Source organism: Hylobates moloch, unplaced genomic scaffold (genome assembly GCF_009828535.3).
Source record: "Hylobates moloch isolate HMO894 unplaced genomic scaffold, HMol_V3 SCAFFOLD_10, whole genome shotgun sequence".
Taxonomy (NCBI): Eukaryota; Metazoa; Chordata; class Mammalia; order Primates; family Hylobatidae; genus Hylobates; species Hylobates moloch.
In genome coordinates this window covers 3,880,614-3,894,834 of record NW_026652285.1, presented here as the reverse complement: position 1 = coordinate 3,894,834, position 14,221 = coordinate 3,880,614, and the positions used below count along the sequence as shown (strand labels likewise).

The 14,221-nt window shown below is 45.0% G+C and overlaps 1 protein-coding gene across 7 annotated transcripts in view; it reads right to left on the bottom strand.

Annotated features, from left to right (window-relative positions):
* Positions 1–14,221, bottom strand: part of MSI2 (musashi RNA binding protein 2) — a 428,839-nt gene that overhangs the window by 314,566 nt on the left and 100,052 nt on the right. The gene's annotated exons all lie outside the window — the stretch shown is intronic.

The following is a 14,221-nucleotide window of genomic DNA, read 5'->3' as shown; positions in this document are numbered from 1 at the left end:
ACTACACTCCTGATAACACCCCCGGACCTGGTCTCTGGGCAGAAAAGAACATGAGAGAGCAACAGAGGCCGCAGATGGGACAGCAGCCTCGGGTCAAACACTGGAAGGCAAAAGGCCTTTCCAAAGGGCCCTTTCTTGCTACTGGGACTCTGTGATATTGCAAAACAGAATGGCATTTCTTCTATTTGGAAAGATATACGTAATCCTAGTCTTTGCTGATTCACACTGTCCTTTTCCACAATCTAGCTGCATTTGTGAGGTTCTGCCTAAATGTTTAAGATATTTCGATTAAAAACGCAAACCGCAGCAACAATCACAAGACCTTAGGCACCAGGGCAGGCCTGGGCAGGAAAGAACACACAGATTCCCCTTCCACTAACCTCAGCTTTCACGGCTACTCAAACCAATGGCTTGAAATTAACTCACTCAGTTAATCATTCAAACTCATGGGCTGGGCAAGTTTTAATGTTTCAATGTTGGTTTACAATTAACCCAGCGACAGTGTTTTAAGGTGTTTGATTTTTAATTAGTCTATTGATTTGCCAGTCTGGTTAACAATCCTTTATTCCTGTGCCCTTTATTCTGTCTTCTATTCTTGTTGAGAAATGAAGAGCGGAGGTTACTCTGGCTCTTTTCTCCTGGAAACCACTCCAGAATGTGGCCCCTTCCTTTCCCAGGGACACAGGATATGGAGTTAAGAATAGAAGGCATGAGGCCTGAACACCAGAATTCTGTGTGACCTTGGGCAAATTAAGGTAACCTCTCTGTGCCTCTGTTTCTTCATCTGTAAAATGGGATGACAGCTTTTACTCACAGGAACAGTGTGACCATTAAATGAGATGACTCACAAAAAACCCTCAGATCAGCACCTGGCACACATGTGGGCCCTGGGCCCCTCTTTTCCCTTCCTTAGTGGTTCAGAAGCTTTATGAATTCTTAATCTGAACATGTCAGTATCTTCCTTTGCAAAACCAAGAGCAGCTGAGAAAGTGTGTGCCCCATGGAATACTTTCTAGGAACAAAACCAGAATGAATTATTCATCAACAGGAGGGTCCCTTTCCCTGGCAGATTTAAGCATGCCTATTAAGTAAGGTCTGTCCAACCTGCTTTATTCCTAAGAGGACAAACAGGCTCAAAGACTCAAGACCCTTCCCAAGGTCATGCTGCTTAGAATCCAAGGTCCCTGAACTACAACTGGCTGCCCCTCTCATTATGCTGTATTCTCACCCCTTTCCCCACTGTAGGTTGATAGATGGTGTAAAGAAGGAATGGCATGTGTCCAGTGACACCTGCTGCCATTCTCGCATAGCTGACAGGGTGGCATAACCCTGGCTTGCTGCAGGACAACTGTGACATCACTCTTAACAAAAGAACCAAAAATGGTACAAAGAGCACCCTGTCATTCCCACCACCAGAGGTAAACAATGCTACCGACCATCATTGGAGCAAAGCACACCTGGGAACTAGCTTCACCAGTATTTCCATAAACCTCACCAAATGACTCTGAGATGCAGCCTATTTTGGAAATTCCCAGTAGAAAAAAAATATTATGGTGAGGCCAGGATGACCCCATTTCTGCCCCCCACAGACTGGGGAGGAAAAGCTGACACACTGATATTTCATGCATGCCATTCCTTCCTTCTAGAATGCTTTTTCCTTCCTTGTCTCTCTGGTAAACTTCTATTCATCCTTCAAAACCCAGGTAAGAAAACCACTTGTCTTGAAAGCCTTCCCTGACAGTCTCCTCTCCAGCTCACTCACAAGCACCTGTTATCTACCCCTAGAGCTCTGCCTACCTTAGTACCTAGCATATGACTTCAACTTGCCACTTATCTGCCTATATTCTAATTCTGCGGTTCTGAAAATTTTTGATGTCATGACACCTTTACCCTCTTAAAAAATGAGGACCACCAAAGAGAATTATGTGTTATATCTCTCAATATTTATCATATTAGAAATCAAAATTGAGACTTTGTTTTGTTTTTGCTTTTTTGGAGTCACAGTCTCGCTCTGTCACCCAGGCTGGAGTACCGTGGTGAGATCTCTGCTCACTACAACCTCTGCCTGCCGGGTTCAAGGGTTCTCCTGCCTCAGTCTCCCGAGTAGCTGGGATTACAGGCGCCTGCCAACATGACCAGCTAATTTTTGTATTTTTAGCAGAGATGGTGTTTTGCCATTTTGGCCAGGCTGCTCTCAAACTCCTGACCTCAAGCAATCCGCCCGCCTCAGCCTCCCAAAGTGCTGGGAGCCGCCCAAAGTGCATGAGCCACCACGCTCGGCCAAAATTGAGACATTTTTAAACACAGAAATACACATATTCTATTAGCCATCCAAACTATGATGTCAACAGAGGTCATGTAGCCTATGAAAAATTCTACTGCATATTCATAAAAGGATGAGAATGAAAAACACAGTCTTAAAATTATTATTTAAGAAACTTCATCACAGACTCTTTGAAAGGTTATCAGGAATGCCCAGGGGTCCCGAATCACAATTTGGGTACCACTGTTCTAGTTCATTCCTTTAGCTGCTTGAGGACAGGGTCTTTATCTTACATATGTCTGTGAACTGCTTTTGATAACCACCTAAGACCCAGGAACCCTACAAAACCACCCGTGGCTCTCCATCACTAGAGGAGAACTTGCGGCACCCTCCATCTCCTACCCAGGCCTCCAGGATGCCACACAGCTGTAAGAGGGATGGCCTGGTGGCAGCACGGTACCTCTACACACAGGCCTTCACAATGGCAACTCCAACCCTCTCTCCTGGAGTGAAGCATCTCTGCAGATAAGCTTCAACTCGGGGGATGAGCACTCATGACATTTATTTATAAAAGGTTTCTCCCTGGAGAATTAAGGGTACCTTGCAGGTAGGGATTTAAGATGCTCTGATTTTCTTTCCACTGATTCCCCTTAATAAGCCTCCAGGGAGGGGCCCAGGAGCTTGGTCTGCTGTTCCTAAGCTACAGGAAAAGCCTGAGGCAGCTTTGAGGAAAGGGGCTGTTCCGGCCCAATGGGGCAGGCCATGGAAGCAAAGGCCTCTCCAAGGCCCAAGAGTCTTCCTGAATCCTCAGCCAAGACAACAACATCACAAGGACCAACTGTATATTAACTGCTCACAACATATACCTCATTCAGTTCAGCTGAGATCCCTTCAGAAGGGAAGCAGATGGGAGACACTCCAGACCTCCCCCATCTACTGAGTTAATATTCCACTTGTATCTCCTGATACAACTTAAAATTTGAAAGAAAAAAGAAAAGAAATTTTAATCACAATTCAGAAAAACACACCCACGCATCTTGTTCACCAAGCGTGAAGCCATTCCCCTCAGCGGAGCTTTGTCTGTGCTCTCCAACAGATAGTGGAGGGGAAGGAAATGTCATTTTCGTACCAAAATGCTGCCTCATTCTTCCCCTTCAGGGCCCCTACCTGGGTGTGTGTTTGCAAGTCTAATTTAGATATCACTATTTGAATACACTTTCGAGCTTGGAAAACAAGCCAATAGTTCAGAGCAGCCAAGGCAAACTCAATCTGACAGCCACAGCCCTGACGGCTGCCAAGTCTGATTGACTAGTTGGATATATTTAGATAGGAGAGAGGAGGGGGATCAAACACTGTTGTGCCTCTGAACTCAAGAATACTGTGTTGGTAACGACAGACTAGCAAATAAACAGCCAACAGCCATTCAGCCACATCATCTGGTATCCCAGGCACAGGATCCTCGCCTCCGTAAACTACGTGCAATTTCAAAAGCCACCCACGCTATCGCAAAAATAAATAAATAAAAGGCAATTAGAAAGAGTTCTGCAGTGGCATTCCCCACAGTTACTCGTTAGAAATAAACAAACAAATAAGTAAATATGATCTGTTCCTTGGCTGTCCCCACCTCCTCGCTCCTCCCCTTTGCTTTCCCATTCCAGGACAACCCGTAGGGAGCAAAGACAAGGCCAAGGGTACCCAGTGGGGTCCTGAGCCCTGGCTGCTGCTTTTGCAAAGGTTCTGCTGTAAACTTGGCCCTCTCCACCTCTATAATATGTGTAAAAATAAAAAGTTGGGGTTGTCTCTCGTTTCTTCTTTCCTTCACGGGGTGGAAATTTAAGAGCAGCACGTGGTCAGAGTTATGAATTACAGAATACGTCTCCAAGTCTCCAAGTCATTCAAACATGTGATCCCTTCAGGGGAGGGAAGAGGCGTGAGAAGGGCCCAGGCTGGGGGAGACAGATGCTGTCCAGCACAGAAACCCACCCCACCAGTGGTCTTAGACCTGGGGCCAGCAGATTTACCCTCAGTCCACCTCAACTTCCCCAACCGAAAAGTTGGGATAATAATAGCCAACGCTGGGCGTGGTGGCTCATGCTTATAATCCCAGCACTTTGGGAGGCTGAAACGGGTGGGGCTGCTTGAGCTCAGGAGCTCAAGACTAGCCTGGGCAACATGGCAAGACCCTGTCTCTACTAAGAATACAAGAAAATAGCCTGGCATGGTACACACCGGTGGTCCCAGCTATTCGGGAGGTTGAGGTGGGAGGATCCCTTGATCGGGGGAGGCAGAGGTTGCAGTGAGTCGGTATCACACCCACTGCATCCAGCCTGGGTGACAGAGTGAGACTCTGTCTCAAAAAGTATAGTCAACATTGGGAAGATTCATTTACTGAGACTCTACTATGTGCCACAATCTGTAGAAGGTATTGAGATACATCTAGGAATAAAGTAAGGGTTAGACAAGATGGGCTGTATAAGGCTCTGAACAGCACCGGCTATACTGTCCAGTAAGTGCACAATACGTGGAAGCTCATCTCCCAGGACAACGTCCTCCGTTTGCTCACTGCCAGCCTTTCTCACACCATCTCCTCCCCCACGTGGCCTTCTATTGGGTCTTCTGGTACACTGAGCCGTGAGCTCACTATCCCCTCTGCCAAGAAGGCTCCTCCCATCCCTCCTGATGCTAAGTCATTTCTCAGAGAAACCCTCCTAATGTCTCCCAGTAGACACTCCCAGGTCACCCTCTACCCTGCCTCCAGAACACCCATCCCAAGTTGTACTGATACAGCTACTCATAGGATCCGTGCAGTATCTGTTCCCCACACTTTCCTGTGAGCTCCACACAGGCAGGAATGGTGTCTTCCTTCACCACTGGACTTCCCCTTAGCATTTAGAAAAGCTAAGGTACCTAATGCATATTTGTTGGTAGAACAAACGAATGGATGAAATAACCATTTAAAGTAGGTAGCCCAGATGTGCTCAATTGCCTCTCCGCCAGCTTTAGAAACATCATGTTTCACAGAACTAGTCCCAGAGCGAGGCCTATAAAAAACCATTGTGCCTCAGTTTTCTCATCTGCAAAATGAAGTTCTGGTAAACACTCAAGATCTTCAGGTTTTCTTTCAAATGATATCTCAACACAGGATACATTTCTCTGCACATGACTGGATGTTTGGAGATTGCAAATGTTTTCTTACGAAATAAAAGTAAGTTAGCTGGGTATCTACTATTAACAGACAGGAAGCAAGGTCTGAAAAACAGAGGTTTTTGTTCAGTGTGGTTTTTATTTTTTTAAAGAATAAATAAATTGAGACTTCTGTTTTGGGCAAAAATCCTGTGCCATGGAGGAAGAAAGTCAGCAATGCTAAAAAGGAAAAAGAAAAAAAAAATGAATAAATAAATAACCCAGCCATCTCTGAGCAACACATCCGGGTTAGCAGAGCAGAAAAGGACACACAGGCCCAAAGAAATCCTATTGTTTCTGCTTTTAGGACAAGACTCAATCCCAAAAGGGAGCTTGGGATCACAGGAAAAGGAGCCGGAGGTCTTTCCCACTAAACATTCAGGACCCAACCCTAGGCTTCCCGAATGTCATCTGGGGGAGTTGCGTTGCTTTCTTCTTGCAGCGATGCCCGCCCAAGCTGGAGAGGGGAAAGGGGGCGTCCTGGAGGTGATGGTTATCGTATGGGTGGAAAACGGGCTTAAACGCAAGCCCATTAGAGAAGCAGAACCTTAATTTATCAATTAGACACCATCTGTGGATTGTGTTCCTTGAAATAATTGTTGAATTTGACAATGCATCGCAGCTTTACAAAGTTTCTGCCATCTTTGATGCCGTTTAATTAAATTTCTGCACTTAACTTTGATTGCACTGAAAGCACTGATGCCTTCCACAGATTGAGCTCCTCGGCCACCTGCTGTGTTGGAGCCAAGCGCATTTCCACAGCAGGGAGAAAAATATGTATTTTATTTTATTCGAAGCCTTGTCTTTTCTCAGCCTTCACCCATAGGGAATGAAAACTCCTGCTGCACAGGAGGGACTGTGTCTCCAAACCCAGCCAGCCGAGCCTTCCAGCCCCTCACCACCTACATGAGGTCTTTCTGTTCTTTTATTGTGTCTCACAGAGAGGGCTAACAAAACAGAATCCCAGACGGTTACCAAACTCGGAGGAGTGGCTTAAAGTAGAACACAATAATTATCACATAAAGCAACCAAGAACACAGGTTTCAGGTGGGAGCTGCTTCTAGGCCTGAAATCCCCACCTAGAAGGAAAACGCAGGTCAGCATGGGGATGGAGCCCCATACCTGAGGACCACGTTAGCTGGCTAATATTGACAGACCAGCCTGGGCAGTGCTATATTTTCAAAGGACATCTAGAGGGCAGTTCTCACCTGTCTGGCTTAAGAGAGACATTAACCCCACCTACATAAGGCTTCCCATCAGCCTTCATTTATTGTGTTTTGTTGTTGCTGCTGTTGTTTCAGACAGAATCTCACTCTGTCGCCCAGGCTGGAGTGCAGTGGTGCCAATTTGGCACACTACAACCTCTGCCTCCCAGGCTCAAGCAATTCTCATCCCTCAGCCTCCCGAGTAGCTGGGATTACAGGCGTGCGCCACCACACCCAGCTAATTTCTGTACTTTTTAGTAGAGACAGGGTTTCTCCATGTCGGCCACGCTTGTCTCAAACTCCTGATCTCAAGTGATCTGCCCACCTCAGCCTCCCAAAGGGCTGGGATTATAGACTTGAGCCACCATGCCCAGCCTATTATCTTTTTACAGTGGTAAAAGATCCATAACATAAAATCGCCACTCTTTCTGTCACAGAGCATTTTATTTTTTGTCATAGAGCTCCCCACCCCCTTGTGACCTCACTAACAAATGAAGGTGCTGAGTGATGTCATGAGGGGTGGGGAGCTCTATGGATTTGACTGCTCTAGGAACCTCATATAGGAGGGGCCATAATCTCCTTTTGTAACAGGCTGATTTCACTTAGCACGTCTTCAAGGTCCATCCACGTTGTAGCATCTATCGGAATTGCCTTCCTTTTTAAGGCTGAATACTATTTAATTATATGTCTATCACATTTTGTTTATCCATTCGTGTGTCAGTGGACATTTGGGTTGTTTCCACCTTTTGGCTGTTGTGAATAATGCTGCAATGTATGTGGGTATACGCATGTCTGTTCAAGTCCCTGCCTTCAAATCTCTCATGTACATAACCAGAAGTAGAACTGCTGACCATACAGTAAATCTATGTTTAATTTTTTGAGGAACTGCCACAGTGCTTTGTACAGTGGCTACACCATTTTACATCCCCATCAGCAACACATAAGGGTCCCAACAGCCTTCATTTTTAAATGGAAACTTCATAATCATAATTCATGCACTTGGGTTGAAACACCGCATCTCCTGACTCTTTTTTCATACAAATATTCTATGAGTGGCATTATATGAAGACAAGCACTTTGGTATGGATTTTTTTTTCAAGTAGAACATACCAGAGGGGTGGCATGTAAAGAAAGAAAAGACTGGGGGGAAGGCACAGCTCACAGACATAAAGAATAAATCTGGCACTTTTTTCCCCCCTAGAACCACATGGCTCCTCCAACTCAAAGCCTCAAGTTCAAAAGATTTATGGACTAAAACTTCAGAACTATAAAATACAGTTGTTAGAAAATGCTGTTGCAACAGTCGATGGATCATTACAACAGCCACTTAGCAAGCCATAAATTCACTGGGCAAACAGAATTGGGTCAGATATTAATTTCCACAACGGGAGGGTAACTAGAGACAAGTTACTTCGCCATCTTTCCCTTTTCTGATCATCTGGGGAGGTTCCATTGCAGGGATGCCACAGGATCCTCTGTTTAGGGAATGAAGCCTGCAGTTCCCTCAAATATAAGCAAAGACAAGATTTCCCATACCCGACACTGTTACCGAACAAAATGGAAGTGCAAATAGAAATATATGTTCAGTTTAAATGTCTGAGCCCAGCTCTGTTTCTACAAACTGTGATTTGGTTCCACATTCATTCCCTGGCCATTGAAAACCAACCTCATTTTGTTTACAAAGATACTGCCCACCACTGGGTTCCATGCAGTTCCACGAGCCATTCACACGGTTCTCAGTTCCAGAAGGAAAAGTCAAGATCACAGGCCAACAAGGTAGACCCCTTTCCTAATAGCCAATTATCCCAATCCCAGAGATAAATTCTGGCTTTTCCAGGAGATCTCAGTTTTATGTATTTTCTAGATTTTGACCAAGATATTTGTAGAAATGTGTAAGAAAATGGAATTCCATTGTTCTATCTTTGTAAGCCTGACCATACACATATATAAAATGATCCAGGACAGGGATCTTAATGTTAGGGCATGTGTTCCAATTTTGGGTTCAGAAAGTACAGTTGATCCTTGAACAACACAAGTGTAAACCGTGTAGGTCCACTTATATGTGGATTTTCTTCCACCTCTGCACCCCTGAGACAGCAAAACCATCCTTTTTCTTCCTCCTCATCAGCCTACTCAATGTGAAGATAACAAGTTTGAAGTCCTTTATGATAATCCACTTCCACCTAAAGAATAGTAAACATATTTTCTCTTCCTTATGATTTTCTCTTTTTTTTTTTTTTTTGAGACAGGGACTTGCTCTGTCACCCAGGCTTTAGTACAGTGGCACGATCTTGCCTCAATGTAACCTCTGCATCCTGGGTTCAAGTCATCCTCCCATCTCAGTATCCTGAGTAGCTGGCACTACAGGCATGAGCCACCATGCCCAGCCAATTTTTTTTTATTATTATTTTTTTGTAGAGACAGGGTTTCACCATGTTATCCAGGCTGTCTCGAACTTCTAAGCTCAGTCTATCTGCCCGCCTTGGCCTTCCAAAGTACTGGGTTTACAAGCATGAGCTGCTGCACTCAGCCATGATTTTCTTAATAACATTTTCTTGTCTCTAGCTTACTGTATCGTAAAAATGCAATATATAATACATATATAAAGCGTGTGTTAATCAACTGTTGACGTTCTCAGTAGGCTCTAGTCAATGATAGGCTAAGTGGTTACATTTTGGGGTAGTCAAAAGTTATACTCAGATCTTCAACTGTGCGGGGGGGCCCTAACCCTTGAGTTGTTCAAGGATCAACTACGTATTAACTGTGCCCAACATACACCCCATTCAGTTCAGCTAGGATCCCTTCAGAAAGGAAGCAGATGGGAGATACTCCTGACCTCCCCGTATTCCGAGTTAATATTCCACTTGTTACAATCCATAGCAAATTTTATGGACAAGTTATAACCGTCAGAATTAAGCAGCTCACACAGAAATCTGCATCTTCACCTTAACCGCGTGGCACCTATGCATCCCATAATTAGCCTCTGCTAAATGAATATTAAGTTGTACGGAGGTACAAAGGGTCAATTATATCATTTTCTTCATTTTCAAATGAAGAAAAGAGAAGACACTTCTCTTGGCTTTTGGTTCTGTCTTAAATTAACTTTTAATATTGAACAAAATGTTATATTCGCTCTTCCCATATTCTAAAAATTTCTCTTCTGTGGAAGCAATAAGATATTTTTAAAATTTAATAGAACTAAGAAACTGTAGAAGAATCACTCCATGGGCATAAAGCCTAGTTCTAACATTTTCTCTTCACGGGTTCACACAAAACATTCAGAAACAGTGCCCACCTCAGTGCTACCAGATTAAACGAGTTGAGATGCTGTGGCCCTCACGGGCCAGGAGAGCATCTGGGGACAAGAGACAAGTCAGCTGTGCAGCTAAAAGTGGAACATGGAGCCCTTGGACAGCCCCAACAAAGCCAAAACCCTACTCAGCAGGGGAGAGCCCCTAAACCAATGGCTGAGTAGCCTCTCCTAGAGATCAGAGGCTCGGAGAAGTTAGGAAAAGGCAAAACTGTTCAAGAGAAAACGTTTTACCTATTATACCCCTGGGCCTCAAGCCCTTTGTGAAGTGAGGCAGGGTAGAAAATCCACCAATAAACAAATTAAACACACAAGCACGAGCATGTGGCAGCAGCCCAGCTCCTTCCTTAAGTCCTAAACCCGCAGTCTAAGGAAGACCCAGGCTTGCTCCAAGTAGCTGCAGACATCTGGCTTCTGAAGCCCCCATCATAATAAAACATGGGTGCAACTCCCAGTGCCTCCTTGCCTGCTCCAGGCAGCCACTCCCTCACCACACGTGAAGGCACAGAGCTTTCTGGAAAACAGGGTCTATGGCACTTCTCTGGTGCCAAACCCTGGGACACCTGAGGATTTCCTAAGAGATAAGATGGAGGGCTAGGCTCCCTGAGTTGCCTGTGAAGAGTTTCCCAGAGTACCTCACGTACAAATAAAGGTGCTGAGTGGCATCACGAGGGGTGGGGAGCTCAGCATAGCGGGTGACAGGCTAAGGCAGCAAATAGGAGAACACTCATAAGGAAATTTAAAGCTACCTTCATTGCAAAAGAAAGCAGAGTAAGCCAACCATAAAGGAAATGGTAGTGGGGCCACCAAGCACTCAACAGGGTTTCAGCCAGGGCCTCAACAACTGGGATTTCTGAAAGGGAAGCAGCAATGCCTGCTGTAGCTGCCAGGATCCAATAGTTTGGGGTGTCATCACTTGACCTCAGCCACTGGATGGCAGATGCAATTCCTCTACCCATGACTGGGCACAAACTTTGCCATCAAGTGCTATTAATCTCACTACCAGCTTTTATTGAGGACTCACTCACACAACCTTGGCAGGGAGGCAGTACTGGGACATCCATTTTATAGATGAAGAAACTGAGACTCAGACAGGTAAGTCCGCCCCCCAGAATTACAGAATTACAGAAGTTGATAACTGGACTTGGAGCCTTTGTCTTTCTGACTTTAAGACCCACGCTCTTAACTATCAATCACCCTATTCTGTCTCCCTGGTAGCTGAATTCAATAATAAGATTAAAATGCCCATATTGAGTTGGAACAAAGATATGCCACCATGAGACCCAGAGAGCTTGATGGGCTGGCTCTCAGCAGAGATGTGCCCCACTCCTCCACCCCAAGCAGTGGGACCTAAGGGATTTGGGGAATCAGAGAGAGTGGATAAGATGCAGGGCCATTCCTCCGGGAATGGCTGGAGAAAGGAAGGGGCAGCTGCCACTGGGATGGCAGGACCACCGGTTCACCTGCTCTCCTGAACAGTTCCCATTCTCCCACCCAAGTTCTGACCAACGATGGCATCAAGAGACTTTTGTGGGTGAACAGAGTTGCCCTCTATAAAACCAATCGCAAAGTATGAGGAACACCCCTCTATAAAACCAATCTCAAAGTATGAGGAACACCCCTCAAAGGATGATACGTTGCTAGGGCCCTTTTGAGGCCTTCGATTTCACCTACAATCTTCTTGACCATATTTACATTTCAACATGTACAACACTTTACGTACAGACACTTATATAAAACTGCTAGACGTGCAATGATAACCAGCACTTTTTTTATTTGTCCTAAAATTATTTTCCTCAAACCTTGTACTAATGATTTTCAAGGAATTTGTGTGACCTTCCATCTTTTAACCTCACTAGGCCATTTCATTTGCACAATGAAAGCTTTGATCTAACAAATCTCCAAGGCCCCCTCCAAACGCTAATGACTAGAATCCCACAACCCATATTCACTTTTCTAATACATCACTTTCATACTCAACCCTCTCCAATCTCACTTTTCCAAAAGATCCTTGTACTAGTGATGACTTTCTATGATGACCATTAGTCCGTAAGATGCCTTTGCATGAATCAGAAAAAGACGCTTCCTTCCTTCAAATGGACACAGCCTGGCCTCAGAGCCTTGAGTCATTCAAGGTGTTACCTGGCAAGCCCTTAACCTTAAACATCATTGCAATCTTCAGAAGAGCCAACTTCAGCCCATGACTGCAACCACCCAGGAGAAAAAATGCCTGAAGGAGTCATTCTGGTTTTACAGGTACAAATGCCGTCCATAAACATACACACACACACAGAGAGAGAGAGAGAGAGAGAAACCCACAAAGATCTTTCTCTTCTTCCCTCTGCCCTCAATGTTTCACTGATGCTTTTCTTTAGGGGCAAATAGTTGCCAAGGTCTATAACTGCAAGCTTTGCAACTCCCCATGGGAGCCAAGCCTGCCAAGTGTGGTGCCTCAAATAGCAGCCCCCAAAGCTGTGGGGTTCACTGAGTATCATTCAAGACAGAAGCAGGAAAGCATGTGTGTGACCACAAGACCTCAGAAAGGAGATGGGGCTGTACAGAGATCCTGGCTGGATGATCAAGTCGCTGAGGTCAAAGGTAAAGGCAAACAAAGACTCAGTCAAGAGAAACAACAGAGCACCTTCAGCTCATCAAAAAAAAAAAGATTAATGTATTAATCGGAACAGTAAGCATTTCTCCCTTGAGTATTTTCTCTTCTTATTTACTGATCAAGTCTTTGTGAATGAAAGCACAATCCTCTTACTGGATCAAGACAGACACATACACAAAAGCCCCTCAACTGAAAAATCAAGTCGGGCAGGTCACGATTTCACCTTTATGTGAACAGGATGCAGCCACAAAGGCCTGGATACGGAGCTGGTGGCGCAGCTCATCGTTAATAAGTAAGCAGCAGCGGCCTGTGCAAAGCTCTCCTCGCCCTGGCAAGCACACTGAGCAGGCACGACCCAGCGATGCCAAGAAAGCACAGGGTCTGGGGCAGAGCAGGAGGGAGGGGAGGTGTCTGTGTGCTGCCGAATGAAGCTCAAGTGGCTGGATCCAGCTCTGAAGGCCAGAAGCTCTAAGCAGTCCCTTCTACACCACACCACCCACTTCCTAATGTTGTTTTTCCCACCGGCGGTAGACTCTGACTCTGGGTGGCCTTGGGGGTCCTAGAGCTTAAGACCATGCAGAAGCTGTCACTCAGGAGAGCAGAAGTTCAGAAGTAGGAGCTGCAGCCACCTGGGTCTGTGGTTCTTGGCTGCCCTGAGAGGCAGTTCCCCTGCTTGGAGAGAAAGCAGGGTCTTTGTGGCAGTGAACAAGGCTGTCCTCAAGGAGAAACGGGGCCAGAGCTGCTTTGTTTTCTCAGGAAGGCCCAAATCATTAGGGAGAGAGCAAGCTTTCTAGCACACAAGATGAGAACAAATCAGCCCCGAGAACCGGGGAAGGGTCTACTGAATGGGCCCTGGGCAGCTGGCCTGGGAGGTGCAATGCTGGAGCGTCTCAACCGGTCCAAAATAACCACACCAATTTGCACACGAATAAGCAAACACAAAACCCCAAAGCAAGGACATTCAAAACCGAAAGCAGCTGCTAATCACCTGTTTAATTTTTTTTTCTTAAATTAGCTGCAACTAAGAATTTTCAAACTCTCAAGTACAATACACAGCTTAACATTTTCATACACCTGTAAAACCAGTAAGTTAAATCCCATTACAAAAGACTCCAACTTATAAAGGAGCAGTTCAAATACAGTTCTTATCAAATATAAACAATGGAAAATGATTTAAGCATAAAACATCAGTCACTGGAAATTAACATTTGAAAAAAATTTTTTTACATAAAAACCATCTGTGTATTGAGATGGTGCACTCTGCTAAACCACAGGCCTAATTAGGAAACTAGGAACCAAGGCATTACAGAGCAATGCATTAAGTTTTGTGTGTTTTCTTCTTTGGGGGAGGGGGGATCTTGCTGAAATCTTATCAATACCGTGTTGTTCTTTCTTCTCTGTAAATCTAAAATGATGTCTATGTCGAATTGCTAAGAGTGCTTTTGGCTGACAGACAAAACACAACTTGTCTTAGTCTGGGGTGGTTCTCCCTGCTGACGTCCCCACCCAAGGATAATCTGCTTAAGAGTCCAACCAGGGCATCAAAGTTATCAAGAAGATAAAAATGAAGAAACATGCCCACCAAAAAAGAAGTTATGCAAAGAGGGGAGATCAGGTATGTGTGGGTAGCAAGGTCCAGAATTAAATAG